Here is a 15,043-nt window from a genome sequence, read left to right as displayed (position 1 = left end):
AGGACTTAAAGAAATGGCTAGTATCCCTAGTCAACAACTCTGAGATTCTATCTGAAACCTCTTAGATGGCTAAGAACAAAACTCAAGCGACAGCTCATGCTGACAAGGATAAGGAGTAAGGGGAGCATTCCTCACCCACTGCTGGTGGGAGGGCTAAACTGGATAACTAATTTGGGAATCAATTTGGTGGGTTCTTAGAAAATTGGGAATAGTTCTACCTCAAGACTCAGCTCTACCATTCCTGGGCTTATACCCAAAAGATGACTATACCACAAGGATACTTACTTAACTATAGTCATAAAAGCTTTATTTATAATAGCCAGAAACTGAAAATAGCCTAGATGTTCCCCAACTAACAAATGGATGAAGAAAATGTGGTAAATTTACACAGTTTAATATTACCCCACTATTGAGATTTTCAGGTAAATGGATGCAACTAGGAAATATCCAGGGTAAGGTAACCCAGACCCAGAAAGACAAGCATGGTATATAAACTCACTTATAAATGGATATTAGCTATAAAGTACAGTATAGCCATGCTACAATTCACAGATCCAAAGAAATTAAGTAAAAAAGCAAGCACAAGGGGGCATGTTTGAGTCTCACTAAGAGGAAATATAATAGATGTCAGGGCGGATGAAAGGGGGAAACAGAATGGGAGATGGGAAAGACAGAGAAAGAGAGAGAGAGAGAGAGAGAGAGAGAGAGAGAGAGAGAGAGAGAGAACTAGAATTAGTGGGAGAGCATCTCTGGGACAAACTAGAACCCTAGGACAATGGAAAGTCCCAGGAATCTATGAGGGTGACCCTTGCTAAGACGACTAGCAATGGGTATGGAACCTGAAACAGTCATCTCCTATAACCAGACAAGACTCCCAATAAAGGATGAGGGCACCAACCCAGCTACAAAATCTTCTATCTACAATTTGCCCTACCTACAAGATGTGCAGAAATAAAGATTAAGCAGAAATTGAGGGAATGGCCAGCCAATGACTAGACTAGCTTGAGACCCATGCCATGAGATATAGCCCAACACTGACACTATTAATAATATTTGCTATACTTGCAGACAGAAGCCTAGCATAACTGTCATCCAAGAGACTTCACCCGGCAGCAGATGGAAACACATGTGGAGACCCACAGGCGAACATTAAGTAGAGTTCAGGGTATTTTGTGGAAGAGGAGAGGAAGGATTGAAGGAGCCAAAGAGTTCAAGGACCCCACAAAGAACCTACAGAATCAACTAACTTGGGCCTGTAGGGGCTCACAGAGACTGAACCACCAATCAGTGAGCATGCATGGATGGGACCTAGGCCCCCTACACATATGTAATAAATGTGCAGCTGGGTCTTTATGTGGGTTCCCTAATGGCAGGAGCAGGGGCTGTTTCTGACTCTGTTGCCTTCCTTTGAATACCTTTCCTCTAACTGGGCTGCCTTGTTTAGCTTCAATAGGAGAAGATGTGCCTAGTCCTACTGCATCCTGATAAGCTGTGGAGGCTTGATATCCATGAGATGCTTCCCTTCTCTGAAGAGAAAAGAAGGGAGATTGGGGAGGGGAAGTGAGAGGTGAGGATTGTGAGTAGAGGAGGGAGTGGAAGCTGCTATCGGGAGTAAACTACATAAATGAATTAATTAATGAAAAGTAAAAGTAAAAGGAAAGACAAACCTGCCTCCTTCGGAGTGGCTATGGACATGTCTGTGGGCATTTTTTTTTCTGGTTGCTAAATGATATGGGAGGATCCAATCCACTGAAGGTGGTATCATTCCTAAGCAGATATAACAGAGGTAGTTGTTTGTGGCCCAGAGAGCAAAAAGGTAAGCAACATTTCTCCTCAGTTATGGCTTTATATTCTGCTTGAGTTTCTGCTCTGCATCAGTAATTGCCACTTAGATTCTCAGGACTCAAAGGGAGAGATCTTAGATAAAATGCCCAACAGTGCGGAGAGGGAACTACTTCCAGTACAAAGACAAGGCATCAAGTGGAGAGATAGGGTTGTCATTCCACAGTCAAAAACTCTGACCCAGAATTGTTCCTGTATAAAGAACTGCAAGGACAAAAATGGAAAAGAGACTGAGGGAAAAGAGGTTCAGTGACTGGCCAAACTTGAGATCCATCTCAAGGGGAGGCTCCAAGGCCTGGTATTATTACTGATGCTATGATTTGCTTACAGACAGGAGCCTAGCTTGACTGTTCTTCAAGAAGTCTAACAAGCAGCTGACCAAGACAGTGCAGATCCTTAAACACAACCATCGGACTAAAGTCAGGGTCCTCTGTGGTTGAATTAGGGAAATGCTGGAAGAAGCTGAGGAGGAGGGAGTCCCCATAGAAAGACCAACAGTCTCAACTAACCCAGAGCCCTGAGATCTCTCAGACACTGACCCACCAATCAGGTAGCATACAAGAGCTGATCTGAGTCCCAGACACATATATAGTAGAGGACTGCTTGGTCTGGCCTCAGTGGGAGAAGATATGCCTAACCCTTAAGAGACCTGAGGCCCCAGGGAGTGGGGAGGCCTGACAGGAGGGAGCACATCCTCTTGCAGACAGTGGGTAGGAGAAATTGGATGAGGAACTGTGGGAGGGCGGAGTGGGGCAATGACTGGAATGTAAAAAAATAAATATAATAAGAAAAAAAGTGTAAGACACAAAGGAAACTAGACAAAGCAACCTTACCTATCTTTTCAAAGAACTACTTTTTTGTTGCATTAATTCTCTGAATTGTTCTTTTAGTCTGCATTTCATTAATGTAGGCCCCATGTTTTATTATGTTTTGCCAACTATTGCTTTGGGTGTTGGTTTTTGAGACCTTGGGGTCATAATTGGCTTATTTATTTAAGCTCTATCTGATATTGAATATAAATACTTAGCAATAAACTTTCCTTTCATAAATGTCTCATTATTATTCCAAAGATTCTGGTAAGTTGTTTGTATTTCTTGCTAAAGGTGTTAAAGTTACCTTCTTGAGTACTTCAACGACCCACTTGTCAGTCAAGAATGTATTGTTCAGTTCCCACTTGTTTGTGTAGTGTCTGCAGCTTCTTTTAATACTAATTTATATATTCTTTTAATACTAGTTTTATCCCAGTATTATTTAATACAACACAAGATATTATTGAATTCTTTTGTATTTTGTAAGACATGCTTTGTCACATATAAAGGGGTCTAGTTTAGAGAGGGTTCTATGAGTCCTGAAAAGAATATATACTCTATATTTATTGAATAGAAACTCCATAGGTATTTGTTAAACCGATTTGACATATAGTATAATTCATCTCGGGAGTATCTGTCTGCTTTTATTGGCTTGTCCTATCGAAAGATGACTGTGTGGTATTAAAATCATAAACTATTATTGTATATATCCATAAGGGTCCTTTAAAAATGAATTGTGAAACTTCACCATTAAATATATAGGTACTTACTATTGTTATGTCTTCTTTTTTTTGCATATGCCTCTGTGTGTGGTGCATATGTATGCATGTTTCATAACTATAGGCAGAGGCCTGAGGTTAATGTGGGGAGTCTCTTTTAGTCTTTCTTTACACCATTTATTGAGCAAGGTCAATTGAATTCAGAAGTTGCCTATCTTGCTAGTCTAGCTAATCTGTTTGTTCCAAGGCTCTCCTGTCTAACATATGAGTGCTAGAACTACAGGTGCACTACCACACCTTCAGAGTATTTATTCTGACAGTTTGATCACTCTGGTTTGTCTACTAAGCCATCTCCCCAGCCATTGTTGTATCTTCTTGATTAATTTTTCTACTTATCATTGTATACTGGCTACCTTTATCTCTCCTAATTTTGATTTCAAATTTACTTTAGCATGTCAGCATTGCTATGACAGTTTATTTCAGCCACTGGTCACTTGATAGATTGCTCTCCATCTTTTGATCTCTGTCTTCTTGGGTCTTTACTGGTTGAGAAAAGGTTCTTGGAAACAATAGATAGGTGGTTCATGGTTTTTAAATTTAGTCATTAGTGTGTATTTTTATTTGTGAGTGTGAGCCCTTTATGTGGGGAGCCGACAGAAGGCGGCTATCATCCTTGCAGCCATCTTGAGCCATATACCCTGACAAGAGACTTGATTACAATAGCCTACAACAACTGAGCACACTCTGATAACATCTTGTTTTAGATTCCCAGGATTTTCCATTGGGTGTGTGAGACTTAAAGGTGTGTGACTTAAGGACGTGACTTAGAGATCAGATTTAGAGACAAGATCTAAGGGCATGACTTAAAGGCATGACTTAAAGGCATGGCTTAGAAGTGAGACATATAAAAGGTGAGAGGCAGACAGAAGAAATTATTATTAGGTATTAGGCACTTGGCACTTGGAGGAAGATCTTGGAATTAGACAGTAGACACTTGTACTTGAGATAGGCACTTGGAAGGGAGCTTGGAAAGAAGCTTGGAACTTGGAGGCACTAGGGACTAGGAACTAGGGACTAGGAACTCAAGACTTGGGACTTGGGACTAGAATGAGAGACTGAAGAATAAATGGGATTGAATCACACTATGTCTGGTCTCCATTCTTCTTGTCTGTCCTCACTCTCTCTCTTTCTGAACCCCGACCGTGGACCGGAGCAGCTTGGGGCAGTGCGGGCTTTAACAGTTTAGCCCCCAAGGCTTTTGGCAGTACAGATTCCAACATTGATAAAGCGGTCCCCAACATTTTGGCCCCCAAATGTGGGGCAGCTTGGGCTGCAACATTTTTGGCACCCAAAGTGGGACAGCAAGAACGAGAGACCCAGTGAAGGACTTTACTGGAAGAAGGATCTGGCAAAAATTCAGAAGTGAAACGAAGGCGATCACTGCAGGAATCTGCTGCATCGAGAAAGGTAAGTCATGTTAATGAAAATGGGGCACGAAATAAGTCAGCCTGAACTCAACTCTCTGTTTTTGTTTTGTTGTTTCCTGCTCAAGTGTATTAATTGTCTGCTTTTGTTTCATTGTTTGAATGCTATCTTTCATGTTCAAAATAAAATGAAATGTATTTATCCGAAATTAAAATCTAAAATACAACCAAAGGTTGATGACGATTTATCAGAGCCAGATTGTGCTAACCTAGATGAAGAGGCAGCCGAACATTACCACCCTGAATGGCCCTCTTCCCAAAGACCTCCTCCCTATGTGCCTCTGCCTCCAAGTGCTCCCCCAATGGAGATGGTGGTTATAGATCCTAGATGGGAGTTACAGGAAAAAAAAAATTTGTTCTTAAACAACAAATAGAGTTAGAAAAAGAGTATCAGGACTTAATTAATCAGCTACAAAAATTAAAGACAGGGAATATGTCTCGAGAGGTAAACTGCAAAAATTTTCCCAGCTCCTTGCATTCCTCAACCAGGAGTCCAAAGCCAGTCCCTGTCCCCTAGCTTTAGATTAGCCACAGATCATCCAGAGAAGGGAGATGCTGAGGCTTTCCCTGTATCTGAGACCAGAGATGCTCAAGGGGTTGCTTGGAGACATCACACAGGGTTTGATTTTCAAATTATTAAGGAATTTAAAAATGCACTATCATAATACTGCTCCCTTTACTCTTGCAATTTTAGAGTCTGCCACAGAGGAGTGGCTGACTCCTGGTGATTGGAATACGTTAGTGAGAGCAGTTCTTAGCTGTGGTGACTATCTTATTTGGAAATCAGAGTATCATGAGAATTGTAAAGAAACAGCTAGGAGAAACATTCAGGCAGGCAATGGTTGGTCCTTTGATGCTTTAGTAGGAGAAGGGCAATTTGCTTCTAGTGATAACCAGATGCAATATGACCCAGGCTTATTCGTTCAAATTCAAAATGCAGCCATGAAGGCTTGGCGTAAACTCCCGGGCAAAAGGAGACTCTGGTACATCCTCAACAGCAATCAGACAAGGACCTGATGAATGATTTTCTGATTTTGTTCACCGATTAATGACAACAACAGAGAGGATTTTTGGTAATGCAGAGGCAGGAGTAGATTATGTGAAACAATTTGCATATGAAAATGCCAATCCTGCCTGCCAAGCAGCCGTTAGACCTTACAGGAAAAAGACAGACCTTACAGGGTATATCAGACTCTGTTCTGATATAGCTTCCTCCTACCAACAGGGCCTAGCTATGGTGGCTGCCATGCAAGGACAATCAGTAAGAGATTTTTTGGCTAGTAGAAACCAAAAGGCCTGTTCAACCTTTACATATAAAGTATATTGAATATTGAAAGATATTTATTAACTCCTGTAGTTTGACTGTTTTTCTGATTGATCAGATTATTGTTTGTTCTTTCTTCCATGTTAGTATTGTAGATTTTCTAGTTCTATTATTCTGAACATAATAATTCTTTCCTAATTTTCCTTTATTCTTCTTGTCGCTTCACAGAATTTATTCTTTTCTTTTTTTGTTCTTTCAGTGAAGACAGTTTTCTATTCCTCTTTTGTGTATAGTATTCTTTTAAGAATCTTTTGCCATGTTGTACCTTTTGTGAAGTGTTCTTATTTCTCTATCATTTAAAAAAAAGAAACCATTGCTGGATATAGCAATTTGGGTTTATAGGTATTTAGTTTAAAGGTATGATATTTCTTCCTTGGTGCTTTTCTAGCCAAAAGTTGTTGATGAGAAATCAGATATTATTCAACGCTATATGTCTTTGAAATTGAGTTTTTTCCCCTTACATTTTTAATATTGTGTTTTTGCTTTGGAATTTGGAAATCTTAATTATGACATATTATGGAGAGGACCTTTGTTTTATCATGCTTATTTTTAAAAACATCTTTGCTATTTCTTGTAGATGTGTCCAATTTGTGGGCCTTGTATGTGGTCCCAACACACTTGTTTGATTACATAGTCAGTCATTCCTACTTGGAGGATTGTCTGTCTTTTTGTTGGATTTTTATCTTTATCTTTCTTAAAATTAACCTATTTTTAAAACATATACTATATTTTGATTCTATTCTTTTCCCTCACCCATCCTAATGCTTATCTGAGGTTCTAAATGAATGTCCATTTCTTTTTTAGATTTGGGGTTTTCTTATAAAGCTTCATTGAATAGGTCTATAAGCTTTTAGGTTTCTGTTAGTTCCTTCATATAGTCTATGAATTCCTATGTTTGGCTTCTTGATATTATCTCAAAGTTCCATTTTGATTATTACTTTTCCCTCATAAAATTTTGCTGTATTATTTCTTCTATGTTTTCCTGTATCCTGGTATTTTTTCTTCTGCTTGGCTAAATCTTTGGGTAATTTTTTCCCCTTTTTTTGACTCTTTTTAAAATTTTGATTCATTGAATTTTTTATTGCCAAATTTTCTACTTGTTTTTATTTTTAAAATCTCAATAACCCTGATGATTAAGGATGTTGAACATTTCTATTTGGGGTTTTAAATGCCTGTTGTGCTTGGATATCCATTTATTTGCTCAGATTTTACAACAGTATCTGCAACTAGGTAATGGTGGCACAAGTTTTTAATCCTAGCATTGAGGAGGCAGAGGCAGGAGGACCTCTGCAAGTTTGAGGCAGCCTGGTCTACAAAATGAGTTCCAGGACAGCCAGTGCTGTTACATTGGCCAATATTATTTCTTAGTTTCTCTACATAAATTTTAGAATTAGCTTGTTAATATTCACTGAATAATGTCCTGAGATTTTGATTGAGATGGTTTCAGAATCTATAGGTCAATGATGGGAGAGAGAATAGATGTCTTTCATTATATCTTTCTATTTCTAAAGGAAGACTGTCATGATTTATTTCTTTTGGTCTTCTCATGTTATGGTACAGTTTTCCTCATATTGTAGTTGCTGGGTACTTCATATTTTAGGATTGCTAATGTAAGTGATATTATGCTTTTGGTTTCAAGGTCTGTTTACTAATTGTGGTATGTAGGCAAGATATCTTGAATATTAACTTTGTGACATGAAACTGTATTAGTCATCATTCATTTCATAAGGTATTTTTTGTCACCTTTTTTTTTTCAGACTAGATGACTTCAAAATCTTTTAAGATATTCTTCATTTGCCCTCAGTCTTGTTCTTCTTGTCATTATTTTCTGCTTATCTTTAACTATCCATAATTTGTAGCTTTCTGTTTCTTTTTTCAACCTCTTAGACTCTTCCTGTACCTCCCTCCCCATGCCTGGTTTGTTTCTGTTTCTTGCTGTCTTTCTTTGTGGTTTCTTTTTTTCTTTTTTTTTTTTTTTTTTTTTTTGGCTCCTATATCCATAGGAGGATGCAGGAGGTTGTGTTCCTGGTCAGAAGGCAGAGTCATCTTAGTTTTGTCCCAGCTGTGAGAACTTGAAAAGGTTCTTTAATGTTGTTCATTTGTAAAGCTAAGAGGAGAATGTCCCCACAGGCCAGGGAGAGGTGATTAGCAGGTGACAGGTGAATAAGCAGTACATACAGGAAATGTGGTGGCTACTGTAGAGAGGCATTCACTCTTACATACAGGGAATTGGTGGCTACTGTAGAGAGATATTTACTCTTTGATATGGTGCCTTTTATTTTTCCTGCTTCGGGATTGGAGTCTTGTTCAGAGACTTTAGGAAAACTTTCTGGATTGTGCTTTGAATGAATCAAGGCCTTCTAGGGAAATGAATGTTTGAAAAAGTGATTAAAAATGTGGTAGTAATGTAGAGAAAAGGGAGTGGTTTAGGAGGAAGAGTCTTTGGCGCTTATTGACAGTAGGAACCTGTCTTTTTCTGGCAATTCCTGTAGTGTTGTGAAACCTGGAAAAAACCCACCATTATCAAACTACATAGGTGGATTCCAGTTTCTTTACAGGCTGAACTAAGGGCTGGAGATTAGCTTAGAGGCAGAGCTCTTGGGAGCATGTATGAGACCTGGCTTCAAAAACAGACTACATCAGAAACAGAAAGGGCAGTGCCAGTCCCAGATGAGACATTCTGCAATATGAAGTGTGCATACCAAGGTCAGTGGGATAAGAGCCCTGGGACTTAGAGGCTTTCTTCAATGCCCTCGAAGTTTTATGGCCTGGGATCCTTGCCACAAACCTGAAGAGGGAGAATTGTGGATCAGGAATGATTAGGGCTGAATTTCTCATGAGCTTAGAAAAAATAAGTCAAGAGTTTGGAGCTAATTTATGGCATAAAGCAAAGAGTTCTTGCCTGTCTGAGTTTCAAAGCTGAGATAACTGCTCCCTATAAATACCACCATTCTTACTCTGTTACTCACACTTAGTGTAACATAATTGTAGTGGGATATTTTTCCCACAAGTTGGGAGGAGCTAAGGTGGGAGGAATAAGGAGAGGAAGAGGAGGAGCTAAGAGGGAGAGATGTAGGAGCCATGGAAAGCAGTCCTGGGTAACAACTTATATCTAGGTTAGTTAATTAGTTAACACTTCCAATTGTGTGGGCATCTTGATAATTGAGCATTACCAAACATATAAAGGTATTGGATAATCGTTAACCGTTAGAGTCTCATTTCTATCAGGTCCCTCATGGATGGGGGGATGGGCTGGGATCAACCTAGCCTTGTGGAGACAGTGTGGTAGATTGGCAGAGCCATCTCCCATGCTGGTGTCTCTCGTGGGTGCAGGGCCGGTGTTTCTGACTGGCCATTTCTAGCTGTGGTGCGCTTGTAGCCTCTGGCCAGGAAACATGGTGGCAGAGCTAAGCAAAACTTCTGCTGGCTGCTTAGATAGTCAGCCCAAGAAAATGCCGTTATAAATTTTAACTGTATCACACAATCTTTTGTCCTTCCATAAACCCAGGAACTTTCTATCACTGGCCTACCTCTGCTCTACTCTTTTTTTTTTTTTTTTTTTTCTGATCAAAGCTCGAAGTTTAATATTCTGCTTTCAAATATAAAGGGGAAACCCCACACCCACCACCAGAACTTCTTCTCACTTCAGCTGGTGTGGGTGAGGGGATCGCAGCCCAGAGGTAACTAAATGTAAGTTTAGCAGGCAGTCTACTCTTCTTAGCTCCTGTAGCAGACTGCAGGCCACCAAGACAGGTAGTGCCTCCTGGGTCCTATTGTTTTGGTATACTGTGGTAAATGATTCATTCAGGCCTGCTCAAGGCTGTGGGGAGGGCACAATGGGGTGCTGTCAGGAGCAGATATGTCTCAACAACAAATGATTAAATATCATTAAATGTCACATTCTGTAGATTTCTGATGTTTTTGAAAACTATCTATGTAAAGTAATCTGGACTGTTGTCTGGTAACTACTCTCAGCTATTTCTGTTCAAAACTCTTGAAAACAACTTAGAGCAATGAATTTGTTATCTGGCCCTTAACTTGTATGTTTTTTTTTTTGTTTTTTTTTTTCAATCATTTGTTTTTATTATTTTATTTTCACTTCAGATGCCATCCCCTTTCCCCATTCCCCCCCCCTTAGAAAACCCCTATCCCATGCCCCCTTTTCCTTTTTGCATTTATACATTTTTTAAAAATAATGTTAATCATAAGCGTTATAAGTTTGGAATTGTTCAATCAGAGGTGTAACCCACTGACCGACCTAGCTATAACAACTATCTTTGACTGGTGGAGATACATGAATATCTGCCTCCCTGTCTCCCCCCTTTCTCTCTTTCATCACCTAGCTTCTCCTCTCCTCCTTCTCCTCTTCTTACTCCTTTTCTTCCTCTCAGTACTCCTCCTACCTTAGCTTCTCCTACACATCACCCTTCCTGTTAAAATGAAACTTTTCTCTCAAAATACAATTAGAGCATAATTATGCCAATTTGTACCAGTGAGGTACAAGATAGTCCTAATACCCCATCCATCCTTTTGTTGACTAACCAGCACCTCTGTCATTTATCCTAACTAAAACATTTAGTTCTGAACCTGGCTTTAGGATGAATGTCAGCTGACGACCATCCACTCAAATCTTTTCTCTTATGGTAAATAGCTGTAAGTTTTCAACCCCATCAGAAATCCAGAATGACTGAGTTAACTATAATTGTGGGAAGCACAAAGCATAGCTTCTAAAACTTAGCCAATTTATAGAGACCTCTGAACACCTGAAAAGCCCCTATACTACCGAACGTTGGAGCATCAAATCTTCAGCCTTCTGGCCCAGAATCATCTGACAGACCTTGGTGATGCAGGATTATTAAGGACTGATTACTCTGTCTAGGCAGATATAATCAGTCGACTATTCTGCATGTGTGTCCTTTTCTGGACAGTAATTTGTCTGTAGATGGAGAGAGGCAATTCTTGCCTAGTGGCTGTTACCACACAACTGGAGTAACTCCAAGGATGCTCAATTTCTTAGAATCCATGACAGGAAGCTGTCAGGAGCAGACAGGTCTCTAATCAATATGAACATTAATATATAAATATTTGTAGCGTCAGTTCTATGGACTTCTGATGTTTTGAAAACCAACTATCCATGCAAGGTAACCTGGACTGTTGTCTGTTCACTCCTCTCAGCTATTTCTAAATAAAATATGGGAAACACCCTAACAATAAACTCAAAAATATGAATTTCTCTGCTCTACTCTTAATGAAGCCTTGTGGGATGAGTCACATGGAATTTCAGCCATCATCATCTTTGTACACAACTCCATGCCTTGTTATGTTTTCTCTTTGCTTCCTGGTAGGCTGGGGAGCTTTGAAGTGAGGAATTTACTTCTGATCTCTGTTTTTAGCTGCTAACTATGGATCTGGAAGCTTAGTATTAACACAGAAGAGGAAACGGTTGAGCTATGAAGGAAAATTTAAAAACATTCATCTCTGTTTTGCTGCAAGGGGTCCAATGTTATCTTAAAATTCCAAACCAGAATCACTGACTCATTCACTTACTGAATTATTATTAAAAATGTCTGCTAGTTCCTTGTATTATAATTATCTGGGTTGTAAATTGTTTGTTTGGTTTTGCTTTTGAATATCAATCAGTCCTCCCTTTCTTCTTCCTTCATCCCTCCCTCCCTCCCTTCCTCCCTCATCTTTCTTTCCTTCCTTTCTTCCTTCCTTTCTTTCTTTCTTTCTTTCTTTCTTTCTTTCTTTCTTTCTTTCTTTCTCTTCTTCTCTTTTGAGAATTTCACTAAGTAGTCCAGGCTGACAAGAGTGACCATCTTACTGCCTCAGCTTTTCCTTTTGAGATCAGGTATGCCAGCATGGCTAGCAAGTCAGACAATTTTGAATCTTTAAAAAGAAGATGAAGGGGTTGAGTGTATAGCTCAGTGGGTGAAGTGTTTTCCAAGCACATATTAGGACCTGACTTTGCATTCTCAGAATCCATGTAAAATCTCAGCATGCACACATGACTGTGAGCCAAAGGCTCGTGCGCTGAGGTGGGAGGCAGAGATATGAGAATCTTATGGGCTAGCATCAGTGTAAAGCAATGAGACCCGACCTCACCTGTGCCAAACAAGATGGAAGAAGACTGACTGATACTTGGGCTGTCCTCTGATCTAGACACTCATACTTTGGCATGTGTGTATGTTCCCCTGCCCCTCCCCAATAGAGCATGAGAGTGAGAGAGCAAGAGAGAAAGAGAGAACAAGAGAGAGAGCCAGCCAGAGAGCTCCCTCTCTGAGAGGGAGAGAGAGCGAGAGAGAGAGAGAGAGAGAGAGAGAGAGAGAGAGAGAGAGAGAGAGAGAGAGAGAGAGAGGTGGGAGGGATGGATTAAAGACAGAAGCCTGGACAGTTTAGATATTTACAGCACAGAAAAACCAGCTGTTGCATTACAATCAACGTGGACTGGGGGAAGGTACATATCTTTGCAAATGAGTTGGAAGTCTGTCATTTTACTGTGTCTTTCTGTTAATCCAGTGAGTTTACTTATTTCTAGATAGCACGTATTGTGGCCTCTGTGGGCCACCTTGGGACCCAGAAAAGTGCTGTGGCTGCTGAGAATGAGAAGCCTTGCTTTTCTAACAGTGAAGGGGGCCTTCTAAAGTAGAGGGTGTGGTGAATCCATGTTCAGAGAATGACAGGCTGCTTCAGTTGTGCATAATTCACGGGGTTCTTCATTTTCAAATATTGTTTTTTTCCTTGAGAATTCAGCTATTAAGTCTCCACTGGTTTAAATAGATATGAAACATTGAACATCCATTTGCTTTTGAGCCCTCAGTGAATAGCCAAGAGGATGTTCCTTTAGAAAATATATATTTTATTCTGTCCATTTCATCTAAATGAACCAGCAGCAAAGCTGTGTTTATTCACATCCGTATGCAAATATTGACTTATGCCTTGCATTGAAGTAAGCTTGGTACGTTTAGAAGAAAAACATAACGCAGATAAACATTTATAAGCAATTCAAATATTAAAGAGCTTGAGCATTTCTAAAGGCGCTCATATATGAGGTCTTTTTCTCCCTTGGATGTCATTATGATTCTACAGTTATCTGCAAAATATAGTTACTGAACTCTCTAGCTTTTATGTATGAAAGTATGTGTTTATTTCTGACAGCAATAAAGCCAATATGTTAGGAATTCATGCATCCCTTATAATAATCCTTGGGGAGAGATATGTAGCACACTGCTCCCTTTTATGGTGATACCATAGAAATGGGAGAGTAAATTTCAAAACCTGTCACAGGTGTAGCTAGCTATTTCTCATAATCATGGCTGAGGATTGTTTTAAATGCTGATTCTGATGTTAAGAGTCATATAACTTTGCAGCAAAATGTGTCCTTTTAGCTTTCTTGCATCTAACATTTGTTCCCCTAATATGGCCTTTATTAAAATGTTATAAAATCTGGTTAGTGTACATGTTACTACAATATCCTGTCTCTTTTTTCTTTTTTAACATTCAGTTATATTAAAAACGTCATTTTAACTTGCTCAAAGCATTGAAGAATGCCACAAACTAGCAGATTAAAGATGAAAACTAGAGCTGTAACAGATGTTCCCGAGGCCCCGTTACTATCCTCCATTGTCGTCTAGCACCCATCAGGCAAACCCTTCATATTATGTCTCATAGCACAGCATACAACACGTTTATGAATTGTTAATAATGTAAGCCAAGAAGGCAGACCTGGACTTCACTTGCAAGCCTAGAATAGCCTCTTCTATTAGATAATGAAATCACAGCATTAAAAGAAGTGACAATCAAGGAAGATTTTATTATTGTTTATAGGACAAACAAGGAGCAAGTAGGTGACCATGAAGTCTACAAATTAACAAAAAGGATTCAGTTTAACTGAGAATACTTATAATGAACTTATTTTTGTAAAATATTGGCTAAATTCTATTCAAGATTCACACTTCTTCAAGACAGACAACGCTCAGAGAAAATATGGTCTTCAAGTTGAGTTACAACATGTACATGCATATCAGCAGGGCACTACAATAAAGTGTTACTGCTTCAAGGGAAATGTGCATAAGAGCTGTGGAGTTGGAACAAACAGGGCATGCTTAGTAATAATTACATTCTGTTCCCCCAGAGAACGGTTCTTAGAAGGAAACAGCATGGAAAGAAAAACTTGGAAATAGAAGTCTAGAATTTCTACTTTTTCTGTGAAAAACCTTGTTAACCTTGTACAACAAATATTTATGAAGTTCTTTGTCGGTACCTGACACCATGCCAGAGAGTGCGTTACACGGCAATGAGTGTTCTTGGGGTCTGAAACAGAGGAGAATAATCCAGTGGTTAAAGGAGTCACTGCAATTGCATAGGGTGACATGTTTTTCTGATGTCCTTTGCTTTATTCTTTGGATCCACATGTTGCTAGCTCCTCCTTGTTTTGTGCTATGTCTTCTGAGAAATTTATGAAAAGTTCCCTTGCCTGGGAAGATAAAGGGTAAGGATAAGATACTTTCTGTATCCTCCTTACCGCAGACTCCCTTTACTACAGCTCATGTGGGGTGCCTCTCTGCACAACTCTTCTTTGAGTTCAGGAGGCTAGCTTGTTGTTTTTCTGCACTTCTTAGAAGTGGTAATGAAAATTTGTTACCACAAACCCCGCTCTTCTACAGTTCTATTACTTAACTCTTTCCGTTGTCTGCTGCCCAATGGGCCCTTGATTAATATGACTTAGATGCCATCTAGTTTTCTGTGGCTGTGTCTCAGTTAGCTTTACTTGTCAGTCAGCTTTAATTGTCAATTTGACATAGCCTAGAGTCACCTGAGAGGGGAGTCTCAATTGAGGTACTTACCAGGGAACATCTCTGTAGG

The 15,043-nt window shown here is 39.5% G+C and overlaps 1 pseudogene; it reads right to left on the bottom strand.

Moving 5' to 3' along the window:
• The window catches only part of LOC117705673 (NGFI-A-binding protein 1 pseudogene), a 55,142-nt pseudogene extending 40,590 nt beyond the window's left edge, over window positions 1-14,552 (bottom strand).
• Window positions 14,553-15,043: the final 491 nt, after the last annotated feature.

This window comes from Arvicanthis niloticus, chromosome 3 (assembly GCF_011762505.2).
Source record: "Arvicanthis niloticus isolate mArvNil1 chromosome 3, mArvNil1.pat.X, whole genome shotgun sequence".
Classification (NCBI taxonomy): Eukaryota; Metazoa; Chordata; class Mammalia; order Rodentia; family Muridae; genus Arvicanthis; species Arvicanthis niloticus.
Note: the sequence above shows the minus strand (reverse complement) of the source record. Positions and strands in the feature narration are given on the sequence as shown.